Source organism: Chlorocebus sabaeus, chromosome 7 (genome assembly GCF_047675955.1).
Source record: "Chlorocebus sabaeus isolate Y175 chromosome 7, mChlSab1.0.hap1, whole genome shotgun sequence".
Classification (NCBI taxonomy): Eukaryota; Metazoa; Chordata; class Mammalia; order Primates; family Cercopithecidae; genus Chlorocebus; species Chlorocebus sabaeus.
Window position 1 is genome coordinate 122,466,777 of NC_132910.1, and position 19,883 is coordinate 122,486,659.

A 19,883-nucleotide genomic window follows, 5' to 3' on the forward strand; every position below is an offset into this window, starting at 1 on the left:
AAATTTTTTAAAAGAATATATTCTTATAATATTTTCATTCAGGTAAAAAAATCAAATATTTGCTACCGATATTTGCTGTATTATTATACATATAAAATAGTAATCTAATCTATACATGTTTTTCAGTCCTTTACCTTTTTCATATCTCAAACTTTAAATTGGGCAAGATATTCCTATTTACATTTATTTATCTCATGGATCAATTTATTTAATATGTTCTTGTTTTCATATCTACTTTTTTATTGTCTTATTTATGGCAAGTTTTGGATAGTATTTTTCTTCCAGCACTAGTGACATTGAATGGATAGGTAGGCAGGTAGATAGATAGATAGATAATATTTCTATATCAACTTATATAGTTTTTTCCATTGTAAAGATCAATAGGCATGTGAATGCATTGCAAAAAAGTATAGAATAAAAAATAAGAATATAAAATAAAATAAAATTATCATTTCTCATTTTATCAAACATCATATTATTCCCTGGTTTATTGGTTTTATTTGAGTAAGCACAAAGTATTGAGCCATGACTAACAAAAACATCACTTCAGGTTCATTAATAAGATTGATTTTTATTCTTAATTATGAGCCCAAGCAAAAGAGTCATAAAGTTAAAGGATAAAAGGTAAGTAGGTCTAGACTAGCTAGTAGTAAGCATTCCACCCTGACAACTGTGTATTTCTAGACAAACATAAACATGCAATAAGCTTCTAAGTCCTTCTATCATCAGAAAAAAATGTTTAAATTACCCTCATTTGATTATACATCCTGAAAGTAAGAGATTTGTGAAAAATTTTTCCATTTTTAAGCAGTCTTAAATGCTCATTTTAATCAATATAAAATATCATGGAATGGTCAAAACCTGATTTTGATGATTCTACCCTAAAGCCAATTTCACATGTGGCTTGATTAGTGCTGTACTAAGCAATATTAAAAGTATGTAAATGGACAAAATTGTATATGAAATCTAGGGTATAATATTAACAGCAGCTTTCTTTTTTATGAATGTGAAGTAAAGTATAAATTGCTTATCATAATGGACAAGGGATGCTCAATGAATTGCTATTGACTGGTGTTTAATATTTTTTAAAATTTATATTTTATTTATTATAAATATTATTGCTGACAACAAATGGTATCTGTGAATGCATTCTTGTTTTTTAAATATTTTATTCCAATTTTAATTTGTTAAGCACACATTATGTTTAGTCAGAATTTTTTGAAGATGCTAATATTAAAAACAAAATAGAATGAGATGAAAAATGATCTTATTCTCTCATAAACAACCAAAATACCTGGCTAAAATCTTAATTATTATGACATTTCAGTCATTTTCTTTTCCAGTAGTAGATTCTGCATTTTTTTTTTTTTTTGACTTTTTATAGTCCAGGCTCATAGTCACATTTTTAATGTTACAGAAAATTTGTTTATAAACTATGATAAGAAGAAATGTTATTTCCACTCTTCAACTCTTCTGGTTGCTTATTGTCTAAATTATAATATAATGTCCGATATCTCTATTGCTAAATTAGCCTTGGTATATGGGTTTATATTAGCATAGACTTTGACCTATGGAGTGAACTTTGGTCCAGCCTGTTAAAAGAAATATGTTCAAATAGGGGAATTATCTTAGAACATGCTTATGTATATATTTCATTTTTCCTATCAAATAGCTATATTTCTCTAATCCATGAGTATCTTCATCTTTTTTAAACACACTGCTCTAGCAAAATCATTTCAACCACTTTTTGAAAATACAGAGCAAAATATGCAATGTGATCTCCTTTTTATAAAAGTTTGCATAGATGTTTTCATGTTTTTGCCACAAAATGAGGAACTTCTTTCTTTGAAAAATTGAAAAAAAAAGATTTCACTTATTTATTAAACAAAATTTTAAAGCCAAGTGCTCATATTTCCTGGCTTTGGGATAACATTTGGAAACCTGTTTGCAAGCAGATGCTATAGTGTAAAGCATTAATGCTTATATTTCAGGAAATTATATGATTCTAAGTATAAGTATTTTCAATTAAATACAGTGTGTGTGCTCTCACGAAATTGATTGCCACTTCAAAATGGATAAAATAATCTTGCCTAAGTTTCTCATAACTCAGATGAGGAAACTAAGTGAATACATTGGCCAAAACCGCACAATGAGTTAACATTCATGCCTCAGTTTAGTTCGAGTGTTAATGTTTGTGAGACTCACGGGGTTTTCCCTGTTACAACAGTGCTCTGTGATGGTGTCACTAGTACATCTCTTTTCGGAATTAACACACTGGAACTTGAGATTGATTGGCCTGATAAATTCAGGATACTGATCCTGGTAAACTCAGCAAATGCCTTTCTTTGTAGGAAAATAAACATAATGGTGTGATGTGGGGTTTTCTTTGCTTTCCATTTACTGAGCAGATACAATATGTAGTGGTTAATAGATTTTACATGTAACACACATTTACAATATGTGATGGCTAATAGATTTTAGGAAGAGCGAGGAAATACTATTGCTTAAAAAGTGTGGATGTACCCTCTAAAGAGGTGTCACTAGAAAATCATGAAAAGTGCTCTTTTCTATCAATGGCACAGGCAAGAGGGGTAAAGGACAAGAGGCGTAAGTCAGACATGTTTAGATAAAACACTCAGGACTAGTGGCTATAGAGAAAACTGATGAACTAGGGGGAGGAGTACTTTGTTGTTGTCTTGTTTCAGTTTTCCCCTAGACTATGGAGATGGAGTTATTGTAATTGAAGAATGCTGTAGTGATAACATTTAGCCACAAGTCACAATATATTATAGTAGTTAGCAAAAAGACTGAGAGTCACCAGAACTAAAGACAACATCTAGTTTTACCACTTAATTGATAGACAAAGAACATTCTCCGTGTTCTTCTTGCTGTCTCGCTCTGATTGAATTTTGAAAGAAAGATCAACAAACATATCACTTAGAAATGAGGAATAAATTTAAAAGGATTTATGAGGTCATAAGCACGTTTTGTTTAATTTTCTATGGCTTTCTATTTTTATTTCTGCAAGAAAAGAATATTAGTATTCTACTTTGAAAAATATACAAAGTACTACAGAAAAATGGAAAATTTCTTTCTAAGGTCAAGTAGGATTTTCGGCTTTGTGTGTATGTGTATGTATATGTGTCTCTCCGTGTATCTGTGTGTGTCTGTATGTCTATGCAAATGTATGTGTGTGGGTTTTGTTTCACTGTTTATTATTTAACATTATTAGGTGCTAGATTATTTTACACTTTTATTTATAACTATAGTTTATAACTACAGCAACAGTTTATTTATAGCTATAGTTTTATAACATAAATTAAATGTTACTTGAGCTCTAAAATATATTACTTAGGCAGAATGGCTATTATTATATATAATGTAACATTTAATATTTATAGTGGTTGAGATCTTTATATTGCTTTTTTATTATTTATGGATATAGCATTAATTTTTAAAGCAATTGACAGTCTCTAATTATTCACATCTAGAGAAAAGTGAAAATAGTTATGTATAATTCATTAACAAATAAGAGCTTAAATTAGTTTTCTATATTGTTACTAGCATATGTCTACCAGTGACTGAATGTTAATTACTTACTAATGGCTAAGTACATTTTATGACATATCTTATATTAAAGACCACCTGTCAGATTTATTTTACTATTAGTGTTCTCATTTTAAAATAATAATAGTTAATAATGATAATAATTAATGGTTGACTGTAAACAAAAATAAAAAAATTAAATGTTATCGTAAGATAGGGTGCAATCAATTGATAGTTGAACGAAGTAGAAAAATATTGTCTATAACATCTATACAATCATTAGATTTTATGTAGTATTTGGAGCTGAAGGGAAAATGATACTATCATTTAGCCATGTAGCATCATAAAATAGTGCTAGTAATAGTAACAGTAATAAAATTTACTTCCTCAATGCTTTCTCCCAGAATTCTTTAGTTGTGTGGACACTGAAACAGCTAATTTGATATCAGATCCTCAAGAAAATGTGGTTGTGCTAGATGAAACTATTTTTTAATTATATAAAAATAGTTGGCACACCTGATTCTGTATCCCATCTTTTTGGCAACTACTTCACACTGCTTCTAACTCTGCCCTGCTGTCAGTCACATCCCTTCTTCATCAATGTGGAGATAAGCTGATGAACTTTGGGGGCAACAATGCCCGTTAAACAGTTGCTCAAGGCCAAGTCAGCATTTTTTTATTTAAATAATTATTTATTAAGAAATACTTTAGATAATAAAAAGATATGGAAGAATAGAATGATAATATTTCTACTCTCATCTTTGCGAATACAACAGAGAAAATATAACTGAAGACACCCCAGTCCTTGTCATGTACCACACACTATTTGAATGCTCCTCCTTTCTAGTTCTCCAACATCATCCTAAATATGACATGATTGTATTATTAATTCCCTGAAATGTTTTCGGATTTTTAGTATTTTGTTTTGTATCCCACAGAAGAGTTTTCAGCGTTTCATGTTAACACATTCAACTTTTTCAGTCTTCTGTCGTGATTGTCACCGACTACCTTGGAGAGGGGAAGTGGGCGTTTTCACATGAGAGTTGGGTGGTAGTGATGAAGGAAGATTGTTTAAATACAAGGAAATAGATCAAATAATTCAGTGCTTAGGAAAAGGAAGCTAAGTTTCTCTTCATTATAAAAGAGAGTTAATATGTCAAGGGAAAAACCTAGAATGAACCCTAAGTTATTAGAATGGAATTGCAGAGATCAATGTGAATTCATGTTTTATAATACAAATATAGACACAAAATGAATATACATGTACATGTGTGCATGTAAATACTTAATAATTACAAAGAGGAAAAGAGCAATTTGATAAGGAGGAATATTGGCAGGCACCACAATGAGTAAATGACTAAAATGATCACTAGAAATAGGGCAAATGGAAATTGTGAGTCAGCTGATAGGATGCAATGAAAATATTGTAGTTTCTGTGGTATTCCCTCCAAAGATATACAACCTGAATCAAATAGTGAAACAGCAGACATGCCCAAATTTATGCATAAAATAACTGGCCTATAATCTTCAGACGGGTTGGCATCAGGAAAATCAGGAAAAATCTAGGACCTCATCCATACTGAAAGAAGCTAAAGAAATATTACAAATAAATGCAAGGCATGAGAGTGAACTACATCACATTTCTATAAAGGATATTTTAGGGGGCTAATGGTGAAACATGATGGGATCCGAGGCTTGGGCGACAGTAAAGAATCAGTGTTTATATCCTGACCTGGATTGCTGTATTGTGGTTATGAAGGAGAAGGTCACTATTCCAAGTGATGGGACGTCTTGTTATCAACTTCCTACTAAATGGTTCCGGAAAAAAAAAAAATTAAGGTTTTTTTTAAATAATGTAAGGGGGAAAATGCCCACGAGGAGATCCCTAATTATGTAGTACATTTCCAGTCTAGAAATATTTACCCAACTCTCCTACAAAATCATCCCTGAGACATTACTCTCAGAACTCCAGCAAACACTCTTTTATCTTTGATAGGTTGGCATGTTATGTTACTAGGTTATGCAATGAGAGTCATATATTCCTGGTTACCGGGAAGCTCTAAGATAAATGCTGTGTTTATTTGGTGTAACTTTCTTAATTAACACTTGTCCATGTAGTTTCTCCCTTCACTCTTTTGTTTGTTTCTTTATTTGCTTTATTGTGGGTTTAAAAGTTTGAAATTTATTGTTTCTGTCTCATTTATTTATTTATGTGTTAATTAATTAATTTTGAGACAGAGTTTTACTCTTTATACACAGGCTGACATGCAATGGCACCATCTCAGCTCACTGCAACCTCTGTCTCCCAGGTTCAAGTGATTCTCCTGACTCAGCCTCCCAAGTAGCTGGGGTTACAGGAGTGCACCATCATGTCCATCTAATTTTGAATTTTTAGTAGAGATGGGGTTTCACCATGTTGGCCAGACTGGTCTTGAACTCCGGACCTCAGGTGATCCACCCACCTTGGCCTCCCAAAGTGCTGAGATTACAGGCGTGAGCCACAGTGCCCAGCCTCTGTCTTTGCTTTAAGTACTTTTATGGTAGCTACAAAGACAATAAATATGCTATTGTTTTCCCTTTTTCTGTCTCTTCTGCCTTCACTCTCTCTCCATCCAGTGCCAAGAGCCTCATAGGTATTTAACACTGTGTTAAATATATTTACTGTACTTCTTTGAAGCAAAATCACACAACACATGTACTTATGAATTTCATTTCAAAACATGAGTTTGTAACATTGGTCTTGAGTGCTTTTTCATGTCTGTGTTGAGACTGGATATATACATTAGTTGGGCTAAGCAACAAAGTGCTGGTCCAAGTTTGAAGGTTGCCAATATAAAGGACAAATGTAAAAATGCTTAGAGAGTGGACACATATCTTTGATTCCCAGATCTTTATAGGGAGCTACCGAGTTTGGTGTTCAACAGTAGGGAATATGCTAGGTCAGACAAGTAAAGGAAGCACAAGGATAGTTGCCTTTTAAGCTGCCGTGCAGGGCTGGAGCTGCATAAGCACTCCAGGGAGTGTTCTCTGCCATCTAAAACCTGCCTGTGTCTCAGGTATCAGTTTCCCGGTTTTATACTGAGTATTCTGATGTAGAGCATTCCAAGGCATGATATACCATGGAAATGACGAAGCTTAAACATAAATAAAAGTCCAGAGATTTTTTTTTATGTAGTAGTTCAGATAACATAGGTTATAGAAAGACTTGCAGATATAGGGATGTGGAGAGGCACAGGTAAGAAAGGCACAAGGCTGACATTCATGACATTATTATCACAGGAAATAAGTAAGGAGAGGAGCATCTTTCAATTCTGCATGCTATTAGGGCTGTTAAAATCTACTTTCTCAGAATTCATACTTCAATACATTTCTTAATTTGTTCGTAAATTTGCGTATGATGGTACAATCTGATTTTTTTAAAAACAAAAAATCTGCTTTAGTTGTTGATCAGAAATTCATCTGGAAGGCAAAATTTTATAGGACATTTTTTGGGATATCTGTTGATTTAAGGAAAAATAAAGTCTTTGATGATCTAAGTTATAAAGTTATACTTCATAAATTTATGTCTCTTTTTTACTATCTCTTGCTTAGTGTCTACATGTGTGTTGGGTTTGATCTTGGTGACTCTACTTATGGTCCCCATTCCCAACACACATACACACCCCTGTACACACACACACTTGCACACATACATTCACACATGCATAGGTATGATTTAAGTCTACAGATGACTATAAACAGAAGGGACTGCAATCAAGGGAATAACAGGACTGCAGCAAAAAAGGATGTAATAAAAATGAACATGAAAATTTTGAGTTACCAAGGTTAAAACTAAGTGGATGAAAATTCACAAGCAGAAAGGTGAAATCCAAGATTCATTTTCTTAATCTTTCTGGACCAAATGAAACTGCTTGTATCATATCCTATAGGCTCTTTATCATGTCTTTCATTTTAGCAATAATTTATTCATGAGTCTAAGGGACTTTTTTTGCATCATTTAAATGTATCATATCTTGACAGTTTTTTCCTCTCTTCAGGCTCATCCTACTCCATTGTAATTTATTTAAGTATTTTAGTGTTTTAGAGGATTGTGGATTAATGATGCATTTAAACTGCTTTAGAATGACCTTAGGCTAGGTAAATTACAGAAGTAGTGCCAGCCAGGGATATTTATTTTCATGGCAGTAAGCTTTTATTCTCTTGTTTAACCACATGGCAGACAAAGTCACCGGCTCGCTGGCTTAAAATATATTCTGAAAGAGTTACAAACAAATTTTATTAACAGGGAAATAACTGTTATAATCTTGGCCCTACCATAGCCAGTATTTAATTCTATTTTTCATGAAGATTGAGTGACTTTATCTTGACTGTTAACAGCACAGGTTTGAAAAGCAGTATGTCTTAGAATAGTGCTGGCCTTAGGCCTGGGCCCATAGTTGAGGTCTCAGCACCTCACAATCATACATGCAGAAATAAACATATTAAAGAAACCGTGGGCACTTGTGTTACTCGAAATCCCACATTTGGGGCTGGCATGCTGTGACCCTTAGCACTAAACATCAGCTCTGTGCCTCCCTCCACACAGGCCTTAGGAAAAGCTTCTCACCCGTGATGGCCCCCATCATTCTTACAAAAGGCCATGATCTGAATGGGCACATTTTGTGGTTTGTGCTGCTAACTTTTGCAATAGATACTGCTTAGGAGTGTGGGTAGCGTCTGGAGTAGAAGGGTACTTCAGGGAGAGAAAAGACAAAGTAATTAGCTCATCATATTATTTTCTCTCATACTGCCCAAAACCTTTTAGAAGATTCCCTCCCTGCTGGATCTGGATCTTTGAAAGCAGTTTCCTTCCTGGCTGACTTTCCTACCGTGTTATCTTCCCACTTCCAAATATTTATTTCAATAGGCTGAACATATAATAAAGGTTAAAAATAATGTAACATATGATTATCAGGATGAAGAATTGAAAGGCGATAGTAATTAATGGTGGATAAAGTGAAAAAAGAGAACATAAATGAAATTATGAAAGTAAACATTCAGTGCAATTTGATCATGTCAGTTGCAAATATTATATTGAACAATTAATATTTAATCTATGTGTTGGTGAAATACCAGTAATAGAAAACAATATGTTAGAGTTAATAAGCACATTCATTGCATTGCTTAACAAAAACAAATAGAGTTTAAGTGAATATTTTGGTTTAAGTGAATTACTTGAAAAAATGTAACAAAAATAACCTTCTCAATTTTGTGTATTAGTTTAAAGCATACTACCCATTTTATTTTTCCTCATAAAATCCCAACACTGAATAATTTGATAGAAGAAGAACTTAAGAAATACTTTATGAAACTAGATATTTCTTTAGGAGGAACTAGAAATCATCATATATGCAACAGTACTTTTGTAAAAGTAGTAGTATTTAAAGAAAAACTAATTATTTAAATCAAAATGGTTAAAATAATATGTAAGATTAAAAAAAAAACTTCTATGCAAATTTTATTACTAATACCAGGTGATACATCACAGCAGAGATTTTTTAATTGAAAAAATAAAACTAAGTATAGCAATGTCCTTCCAAAACTGAGATTTGGCATTACAGTCAATATAAATAAAATTATTTTAAAATCTGGATAATTACAAGATATAAGTGATTTTTCTAAAATAAGGCATGAAAATAATTTCATAAAAGTATGTATATTTCATGAATTATGTTTCTTTTTTATTATTTATGCAAACATCACTGGCCTATCAACAGAATACCTAGATACATTCAATAGTAATTGAATTTTATTGTCTTTGGAAAGACAAATAATCTTTTCACATACCTTTCAGTTTTGTCATTATGAAGTTCCACATGTAAAGAGAAGAGAATATATCTTACTTACATTTGTTAGTTATATGTATACATTCTAAATGTTTACAATTATAGTGTGTTGATCTTTACACTTTTGACTGAAGCCCCACAAATATTAAGGGCTGACCTGTCCTTAAAAATTTTAGTTGTTACATTTCTTATCCTTGCTTACTTTTTATTTTCTAAAATGCAATCCCCAAAGATGCAGTTATACACTTTTAATATTTCTCTGACCCTCAAAGTAGACACAAAAAATAAAGTTTTGGAAATAATTCTTTCCGTACTTGGTGTTTTTTGCCTGTTCTTGTGTCACTATAAAGAAATACCTGAGGCTGGGTAATTTATAAAGAAAAGAGGTTTAATTGGCTAATGGTTCTGCAGGCTGTACAGGGAGCATGGTGCTGTCATCCACTTCTGGTGAGACCTCAGGACGCTTACAGTCATGGTGGAAGAGAATAGAGAATCAGCATATCATATGGTGAGAAAGGAGGCAAAAGAGAGAGAAGGAGGAGGTCCTAGACTCTTAAAAAACCAGATCCCCAGTGAACTGAGTGAGAATTCACTTAGCACCAAGGCAATGGTGCTAAGCCATTTATGAGGAATCCACCCCCATGATTCAATCACCTCCCACCAGGTCCCACCTCCAACATTGGAAATCACATTTCAACATGAGACTTGGAGGGCACCAACATCTAAACCATATCACTTAATGATACCACTTATATTCACTTTCAATTTATTTTCTACTTAAATTCAGGCCACAAGCATCCTAAAAGACCTTAGTTATTGCCTGTTCAATCATCCATTCAATATATCTACAATTACATTTCCAATTTTACAAAACTGTCATCGTTGATTGGTAATAACATCCTAGTTAGATAGTGACCTTTTTAGATCATTTTTCTTTATTCTATGAAATTAGTTGTATTAAAACAGAGGAGGGCTGGTGAGCTGACTGCTAGAATGATGGAATAATAATGAAATCTTCTATTAGTTTAGTTTTAATGTTCTTTATGCCTAAATTTCTTGGTAGCTCATATAAAGGCATCATAGCAGGACACACTTTATGATACTAAAATAAATATTCTGTTTAAAAGATCATTTATGTCTCAATGTAAAATACACCACAAGCGTAATAGCCTTGTAAAATATAACTGGATTAGAACAAGAAAAATTTTAAAAATGACTATGAAGACAATTCACATAAAAATAATGCACAAACTAGAGGATCTACGGAGCAAGGAGGGATATACCTTCTTGCAATATTCTGTTATTGGTAGGGTGACAATGCCAAGACTGTTCATCCATAAAAGATTACTGACATTCTTGTTGGTAACCTTAACAATGGAACAATATAGTGACTGGAGACAAATGCCAAAAAGAAAACAATTTATTCTTGTTTATTTGGATTCTACCTGTTTTTCTAGTTCTTTTATATTTCACCAAACTCTTAGAATTTTGTATTTTGAACCTCACATGGGCAAACGTTGCATTTACTTTGGTATTAAGCCAGCCAGTGAGGCTAGGCTCTCCCCATGTTGTGTGTGAATGCATATGTATGTGTAATATATTTGGTGCTGGTAGAGAATGAAGATTTTGGATGAAGACGTTGGATGAATTTACAGCCAAAAAAAAAAAAAAAAAAAGAAAAAAGAAATTCCAAACAAACAAAAATCTACATAGTTTTAGACATTCATAGAACATGCTATAAATAAAGAAGTCTGGTGGGTAACAGAATTTTTCTTTATTATTTGACCATCAACAGTGTAATTAGTGCTGATTTTCTATTAATGATTAAAGTAAGAGTAGTCAATATTGATGTAAAAATTGTATATCTGTAAGAACTGGAGAACAAAACTCCTTTCTATAAATTTCTGCTAGAATTTAATATTGAAAATTACTAACTTCAAAATATCTGTAACAAGAAACAAGTTTTGCGTTTGTGTAAACTCTCTTCGACTGGCATGCATATTATGATCGTATTGGGAAACGAGACAGTGCAATGGCAGGTGTTAAAAATATAAGGTAACTTTTTGTTCATTAGCATTTCTTAATGTTACCTATTACATTCTGAAGGTAGAATAGCAATCTTTAGTCTTCTAGTTTGATTTCTGACTTCAGTGGCAGGGGCCAGTCCTTGATTTGGAGGATGAAAATTGGGGTCCTTATTGTTTTATTTTAAAAGTTTGCTTTACCTTCATCTTCATCCTTTGCCACCATTTTGCCATTTATATCTAAGGTGTAATTTTTTTCTAGATAAGTGAGATGCCCATCATTGTCACTTTCATGTTCACTGATAGAGGCACCATCATTATTTTCTTGGGAAACCCTGGTAGTTTTGATGTCTGCCAAATTTCTGTGTAGATTGTAAAACTCTTGGTCACATTAAATTTCATCTTCTCTTTTAAACTGTGCATTTTTGTTTTAAGTTTGGTTTTCAGATGTGTGGTTTGGAAGAGCTTTAGATGAATTAGGTTAATATTATCAGACAGTTCAGTGATATGACAGATTCTGAAGGTGGAACAGCAGATATGACCAGAGCACTTTTTATTGTTGGTGCTGTATATGGGGAGCTGTGACAACGTGAAACTGGAGAAAGCACTTGATTTCTGTTTAGGAAAAATGATTCCCCAAGAGCAGGTATAACATTGAGAATTGCACTCAGGGTAATAGGAAGCATATAAATTAATGGCACCAGGAAGGTTGTTTTGTAAAGATAACAAGCAATTTAGTCAGAGATGGTTTCTGTGGCAGGGATTTTCTTTAGAGTTGCTTGTTTCCAGCTGATTGAGATCTCTGTGGTCTATTGCTTTCTTGCTCCATTTCAGACAATCAGCATGAAATAGTGTAGCCAGCATATCTGCAGGTTTGCTAGTCTCCAACCTGTAGCTGTTAATCTTCTGTTCTCCATTCTATGAATAATACTTAATGACTTTCAATATCCAAATGTTGAAATTAGAGACACATTTATTCAATAACTAACTGGTTCATGTACTAATGAATTCATTTGCCAAGCAATAGTTACTAAATGAAATGGTGGTATTTTAATAACCTTTCAATTATGTACAAAGTTGATACTTCCTAACAATTTTGATTTTTCCATCCAAAATTATCCTGTTTGATTGGGTAATTGCATCTGGAGGACGAAATTCTTGCTGATCTCTCTGTTCTGAGCGAAAATCTGGTAGAGACAAACTAATAACTTCTAGATCAAAACCAACTATGGGAATATGAATTCTGGACCTAAAGAAAAAGTTGAAATGATGTGGAGAATATTTATGTTGATTTATATTAGGTAACATTGTCATGTCAGTGTTAATATCATCGTAAAATTCCAGATATATGCTTCCTTTTCCATATTGCTGTGGTAATATAAGAAGTAGCTGCTCTGACTAGGATTTTATAATCTAACTCCCTTGGATGTAAATGTGGTCCTAAGTCTTGTTCTTACTAATGGAACATGAGCATAAGTCATATATCTCATTCTCAGCTAACATTTTAGAAAGTAGATGTGCTCTCTAGAACCTATTTTTCCCTTCAGCCAGTGGGATACAAAGAACCAGAAGACCCTAAGGGATGGTAAAGACACAAGATGGAAGGAGACCAAGTCTCCAAATTATTGCAAGAAGGAATTCCACCTATCAAACAAGACACCTGCTTTGAAATGTTATGTTAATGAGGGAAAAAAACCACTTGTATTCATTAAACCACTAGCATTTGAGGTTTCTTGTGAGAACAGTTCCTAATAATTAATACAGGCAGTGTTCCATTATGTACTTCATGTCCAATAAATTGTGAACCTACTTATCATCACGGCTACTCAATTGGAGATAACATTTTCATATCTACTATGTCTACAAGAGTTTACACTATCATTCACTGTAAATAAGGTTTCAGTATACTTTGAGTTTCCTTTACTTCACTTTTCAAATCAGGGATTGATCTCTGTTATGCCTTTCCCATTTATTTTATGACAAATATGAGGTTCTAAAAATTTAAAAATTTTTATTAATTTTTGAGTAATTTTCTGATATTTCCCGTCATGTCAGTATAGCATGACTGTTGATATTGTAGTTAATCCACTTTATTTGCCAATTCCAAATTAGTAAATTCACCTACTCACTATAATTTCTTTAAAATCCTAAAATCAGTATCTGAAGGGCTTTCATAGTGACTTGCAGACAGTGCAAAGTAGAGGAAAATTTGAGTCGCCTGATGCACAAGTTCCCCGTGTGAGGCAGAACAAGGGGACGACTACTTATTTTCTCCTTACAAATACAGTTGTGGCCATACCATGGCCTTACATACAACCACGGCCAGAGGAAGGAGACAGTAGGGGGCAGTGCGGTGTAGGGCAAGAAGCTCCTGCTCTGGGGCTAGTTGGCTGCATTTTGAATTTCAATTCCAGCACCTGTTGGTGGAGTGGCCTCAGTTAAGTCATTTAACATTTCATTTATTTACTCTTGTGTAAATTTATTGACTCTGGTGACATAAAGAAAATAAAATCTACCAATATGAGTTGTATTTAGGATTTAAGGTTGTAATCTATTCTCTATGTCTATTCATATCTTTATATCTATTCATCTCTCTTTATACATGGACATATATAGATTTTTATATATTTATAGGTATATATGGATATGTATATCCACATGTCTCTCTAGATATGTGTATAGATATATAGAAAGATATATAATGGTATATGTCCCTGTAGATGTATCTATCTATAGATATATAAATATATTTACATATAATATATAATTATATGTAATTATATTACATTATATACACATAATTATATGTAATTATACATACATATAATTATATGTAATTATACATACACATATAATTATATAGATATCTATATTTCTCTCTTTTTATCTCTCTGTGTATATAGATACATATTTCCCCTATGAGCAATGGTCAGTACTGCTAATTCAGCATTTACAGAAACTTTGTAGAACCCACCTTCTATGAGTAATGAGAACTGACTGTACAAGTGCATCTTGGAGATATTGCAGATTTGGTTCCAGACGACTACAATAAAGTGGATATCACAATAAAGTGCCTCACACATACGTTTGAGTTTCCCAGTGCATATGAAAGTTGTGTTTACACTATACTATAGTCTATTAGGTATACAATAGCATTATACCTGAAAACACAATATACACACCTTAATCAAAAATGCTTTATGAGCCTCCAGTGAGTTTTAATCATTTTGCTGGTAGAGAGACTTGCCTCGATGTTGATGGATGCTATCAGGGTAGTAGTTGCTGATGGTTGGGCTGGCTGTGTCAGTTTCTTCAAATAAGACAACAATGAAGTTTGTTGCATTGATTTTGATGGACTTGTCCTTTCACACAAGACTTTTCTTGTAACATGTGGTTCTGTTTGATAGCCTTTTATCCACAGTAAAACTTCTTTCAAAAAGGAGTCAATGTTCTCAAACCCCGACACTGCTTTTTCAATTAAGTTTACGTAATAGTCTAAATCCTTTGCTGATATTTCAACAATATTCACACCTAGATTAGATTCTGTAGATTCTGTCTCAAAAGAAATACTCTCTTTGCTCAACCCCTCATCCATTCACGTTTTATCATGAGATTGCACCAATTCAGTGACATCTTCACGCTCCACTTCTAATTCTAGTTCTCTTACTATTTCCACGACAAATGTAGTCACGTCCTCCCCTGAAGTCTTGAACTCCTCAAAGTAATCCATGAGCAGTGGAATCAATTTCTTCCAAAATCCTATTAATATGACATTACCTCTTCCCATGAATCACAAATGTTCTTGATGACATCTGGAACGGTGAATCCTTTCTGGAAGCTCTTCAATTTACTTGACTCAGATCCATCAGAGGAATCATTGTCTATGGCAGCTACAACCTTTTGAAAGGTGTTCTTAAATAATAAAACTTGAAAATCAAAATCACTTCTTGGTCCAGGGGCTGCAGAGTAGATGTTGCATTGGCAGCCATGAAAACAACATGAATCTCCTTGTACATCTCAATCAGAGCTCTTGGGTGACCAGGTGCATTGTCAGTGAGCAGCAATATTTTGAAAGGAATTTCATTTCCTGGGAATTTTATTTTCTCATCAGTAGGCTTAAATTATGCTATAGAGAGATGTTCTGTCATCCAGTCTTTGTTGATCCATTTATAGGGCACAGTCAGAGTAGATTTAGTGTAATTCTTAAGGAATTCCTAGGAATTTCAGAATGGTAAGGTTTAGCATTGGCTTCAACCTAGTCACCAGCTGCATTCACCTGTAACAAGAGAGTCAGCTTGTGCTTTGAAACTTTGAAACCAGGCCTTGACTTTTCCTCTCTATTTTCTCAAACCCCGACACTGCTTTATCAACTAAGTTTATGCTATTCTTCCTTTTGCTTCAACGCTTAGAAGCCACGGTAGGGTTCTAAATTGGCCTCTCTATTTATGGAAGTCCAAGACGATATTTTTTCCCTATATAAGGCTATTTTGTCTATCTTGAAAATCTGTTGTTTGGTGAAGGCACCTTCATCCATGATCTTAGGTAGATCTTCTGGATAACTTGCTGCAGTTGCTACATCAGCGCCTACTGCTTCACCTTGCATTTTTGTTTTATATGGATGGTTTCTTTCTTTAAACCTCATGAACCACCTTCTCCTGGCTTCCAACTTTTCTTCCACAATTTCCTCACATCTCTTGTCCTTCATAGCATTGTAGAGAGCTAAGGCCTTGCTCTGAATTAGGCTTTCACTTAAGGAAATGTGACTTTGTTTGATCTTCTATCCAAAGCACTAAAACTTTTTCCATATCGGCAATAAGACTGCTTTGCTTTTTTACTATTTGTGTTTTTACTGGTGTAGCACTTTTTAATTTGTGTCAGGAACTTTTCCTTTTTTATAAATTTAAATAAACATAAGAGGTACAAGTACAGCTTTTTTTTTTTTTTTTTTTACATGGACATATTGCCTAGTGGTGAGTCTGAACTTTTACTGTGACCATCGCCTGAATAGTGTACATTGTGAAGAACTTTTCCTTCGCATTCACAACTTGGCCAACTGGCACAAGAGGCCCAGCTTGGGGCCTACCATAGCTTTCAGTGTGCCTTCTTTATTAAGCTTAATCATTTCTAGCTTTTGATTTAAACTGAAAGATATGCTATTCTTCCTTTGGCTTCAATACTTAGAAGCCATTGTAGGGTCCTAAATTGGCCTAATTTCAATATTATGTCTCAGACAATAGAGAGGCCTGAGGAGAGGGAGACAGACGACAAAATCAGGTTGTTGTAGCAGTCAGAACACATGCCATTTATGTATTAAGTTCATGCCTCTTCCTCTCTTCCTTGAGATCACTCCCTTAATAATAATAGGAAGTAGTTTGTGTAATTTTCGTGGAACTTGAGAGGAGAGATACTAGGGAATGATTTCTTGTTCTTTCACGGACAGTATAAATGTTTTCTGTTTGCACAGCACTTCAACTTCACCTTTAACTACTTTAACTCATCTACATTTAAAAATAGATTATTTCTAAGAAAATCTTGTAAGCAATTATTAAGAAAATTATATATATGATAAAAATATGACTTTACCTATATAATGTAAGTCTAAATAGGTAAATTTACATCAATAAATTAAAAATAATAATTTTGTTTATCTGTAGTACCTACTGTTAACTGAAAATTTGCAAGATGTATGAATTTGGAAAGGATATATATATATATATATATATATATATATTTTTTTTTTTTTTTTTTTTTTTTTTTTTTCTTGTAAAGGATTATAGCCTGCAAGGTGGCCATCCCGCAGGCTGGGAAGCATAGCCTCTGGCAAAGACCAGGGAAGACACTTCAAAGGAGGAGGGGTTGGGGCAAGAGCTTTATGCTGAACAGGTTGGCTAACCATACATATTTAACTGGTTATGAGACAAGCTATGAATATTCATGAAGGCAGTTCCGATATATGCTCATTGAATAAATGTGCATGTTACGTATGAACTAGTAGAGAGTTAACATTTTTTTTGGTTTTTGTTTGAGACGGAGTCTCACTGCCATGCCCAGGCTGGAGTGCAAAGGTGCAGTCTCGGCTGATTGCAACCTCTGCTTCCCAGGTTCAAGAGATTCTCCTGCCTCAGTTTCCTGAGTAGCTGGAATTATAGGCGCTTGACAACACACCCGGCTAATTTTTGTATTTTTAGTAGAGACCAAGTTTCACCATGTTGGCCAGGCTGTTCTCGAATTCCTGACCTCAAGTGATCTGCCCACCCTGGCCTCCCAAGGTGCTGGGATTAAAAATTTAACATTTAAATGTATTACAGTTTGCCCTATGCATCAAAAGGTGAAGTAGGGACGTGAAGTTACTCCAGTGCACAGCCTCTGTAAACTGGCCAGAACCAGTCCATGGTCAGTGATCTTAGGAGGAGAAAGTTACTGAAATCAGTCTCTAATTCAATCAAAGCTATTGTTATGGCTTGTGGAACAGGGGCTGGGGGCAGTTAGTCAGCATCTGGTGGGACTGTAAATTGTTTTAATATTGTTTATCTCAAAGCCAGTGCTTGTTTAACTGCAAAATAAAAAGGAAAACCTTGTGGTAACTAGAACCTAGTTCATTTGTTAAGTGCAGCTGTGTGACTTTACTCTTGCTAGCATGGCCTTAAACCCTGTTAATAATTTAACATTTCATTACGACAAAGACTAGGCTATGTTAGTCTTATGATCTCTGTTTTAATGTAAATGCTGGCTAGTTGTGTCTAAACTCCAAAACAAAGAGGGTATAATGAGGTGTGTCTGACTTCCTTTCTTATTATGGCGAGGGACTCAATTTTTAAGTTTTTTTCTGGGGTTCCCTTGGCCAGGAGGAGGTCTGTTCGGTCTGTTGGGGAACATAGGATTTTACATTTAGTTTACACTACTGAGTGCTACAAACCATTCCAGGAGTTATTACTGGGTTAGTTTCAAGGTTCTTAGCCACACCAATAATTAGAGGATATTATCCTCAAACAATGGAATTCAAGGGGATATTTGTATTGTAGAGCTTTAATTTCACTTTTCTATGTTTTTGAGCAGAACTGGCATTTTAATAAAGGTTCAGGGCATTTCTGGTAGTGTATAATTCACAAGACAAAAATTGAAGTAAAAGTTAGGAGCGAACTTGAATGTAAAAGTAAGAACATTTTTGTTTATTCACTATTTCTCTTTGATCCTCAAAGTAATAAGTATTTTAAATTATAGAACTAAGTTCATACTCTGCTTTACTTTTCCATCTCATATTTTAAGCTGTCTACAAACTTAGCTCATCACTAGATTCTGGCTTGGAATTGTTGTCACTTCTTATTGTTTTATATTTTGGCAGAATCAGTCAAAAGAATATCATCTCAGTAGAAAGATGTGACCAATTGCTTTAAACAAGTTATATTTTGACTGAATCAAGAAAGAAGGTTCATTTAAACTCTGTAGACGAACCCTCATCAGTCTCTCCATATGGCTTTTGACAATACCTGAAATACTGTTATGTATTATGTTTATTTTTAGAGTCAACCAATCTCTTTTAACTGAGACTGCAGGATGAAAAAAGCAATAATACTCTCAGATAGCTCTTAGGTTACTGTGAGTGAGTTGAATTATTTCTTTCTATTAGAAGCTGCTGTCCTATTCTTCACTTCCTACAGATTTCTTTAGAATTAACACAGAAAAAAATGTTATCTTTTTTGGGTCTGTTGATGAACTTAATCTTTTCATTATTACATGTGAACTAAAGTTGTAATAAAGCAGGCTGACTGAGTTTTATTCATCTTTGTGTCTGAAAGGCCATTGCAATTTTATTTTTCGAATTAAATTGATCTAGACAACAGTTCAACTTCCTCAAAAATAAATATTTCAAAAGAGCTTACCACCACAAGCATCTCTTCAAAGTAAAGATTTAGAATATAAACTCTTTTTGACTGTTCTGCCTTTGAATGCATTTGAAAATGCCTTAGGGAATAAAAGGTAAGCACAGAGTTTCACTCAGGAGTATTTGCTTTGTTTTTCCAAGTAAATTCATGCTGAAATGCAAAATCAGAGTCTCATATTGATTACCTTTCAGTGACCAGGCAAGAAATAGTAAAGAACATTTCAAAGTTTAGAGTAGGAATATATCAGAAAATATCTAAAGGGTATTGCAATTACTGGAATACATACAGACTCAAACTTCAATTAACAAGTTAGATTTCAAAGGTGGAAAATACCTGCTTTTTTTTCTGTTGTCCAATTCTGTGCTCCATTTTTATTTGATTTATTTTATCACTATGTTCTGCTTCCTATTTATGAACAATTGGCTCTTATTCAAAGCAACTAATGCCCTTCTTTTGCATATAAGTGGCAACTATTCTGAAACTGTGACCACAAAATGTGTGGGTGGTGGTGGCCATATTCAGGTGTGCATTGCTTAAAGAAACTTGAAAACGATACACAGATGTTGGAAATAAGAAAATGAATGGATGCATAAAAAGATATAAAA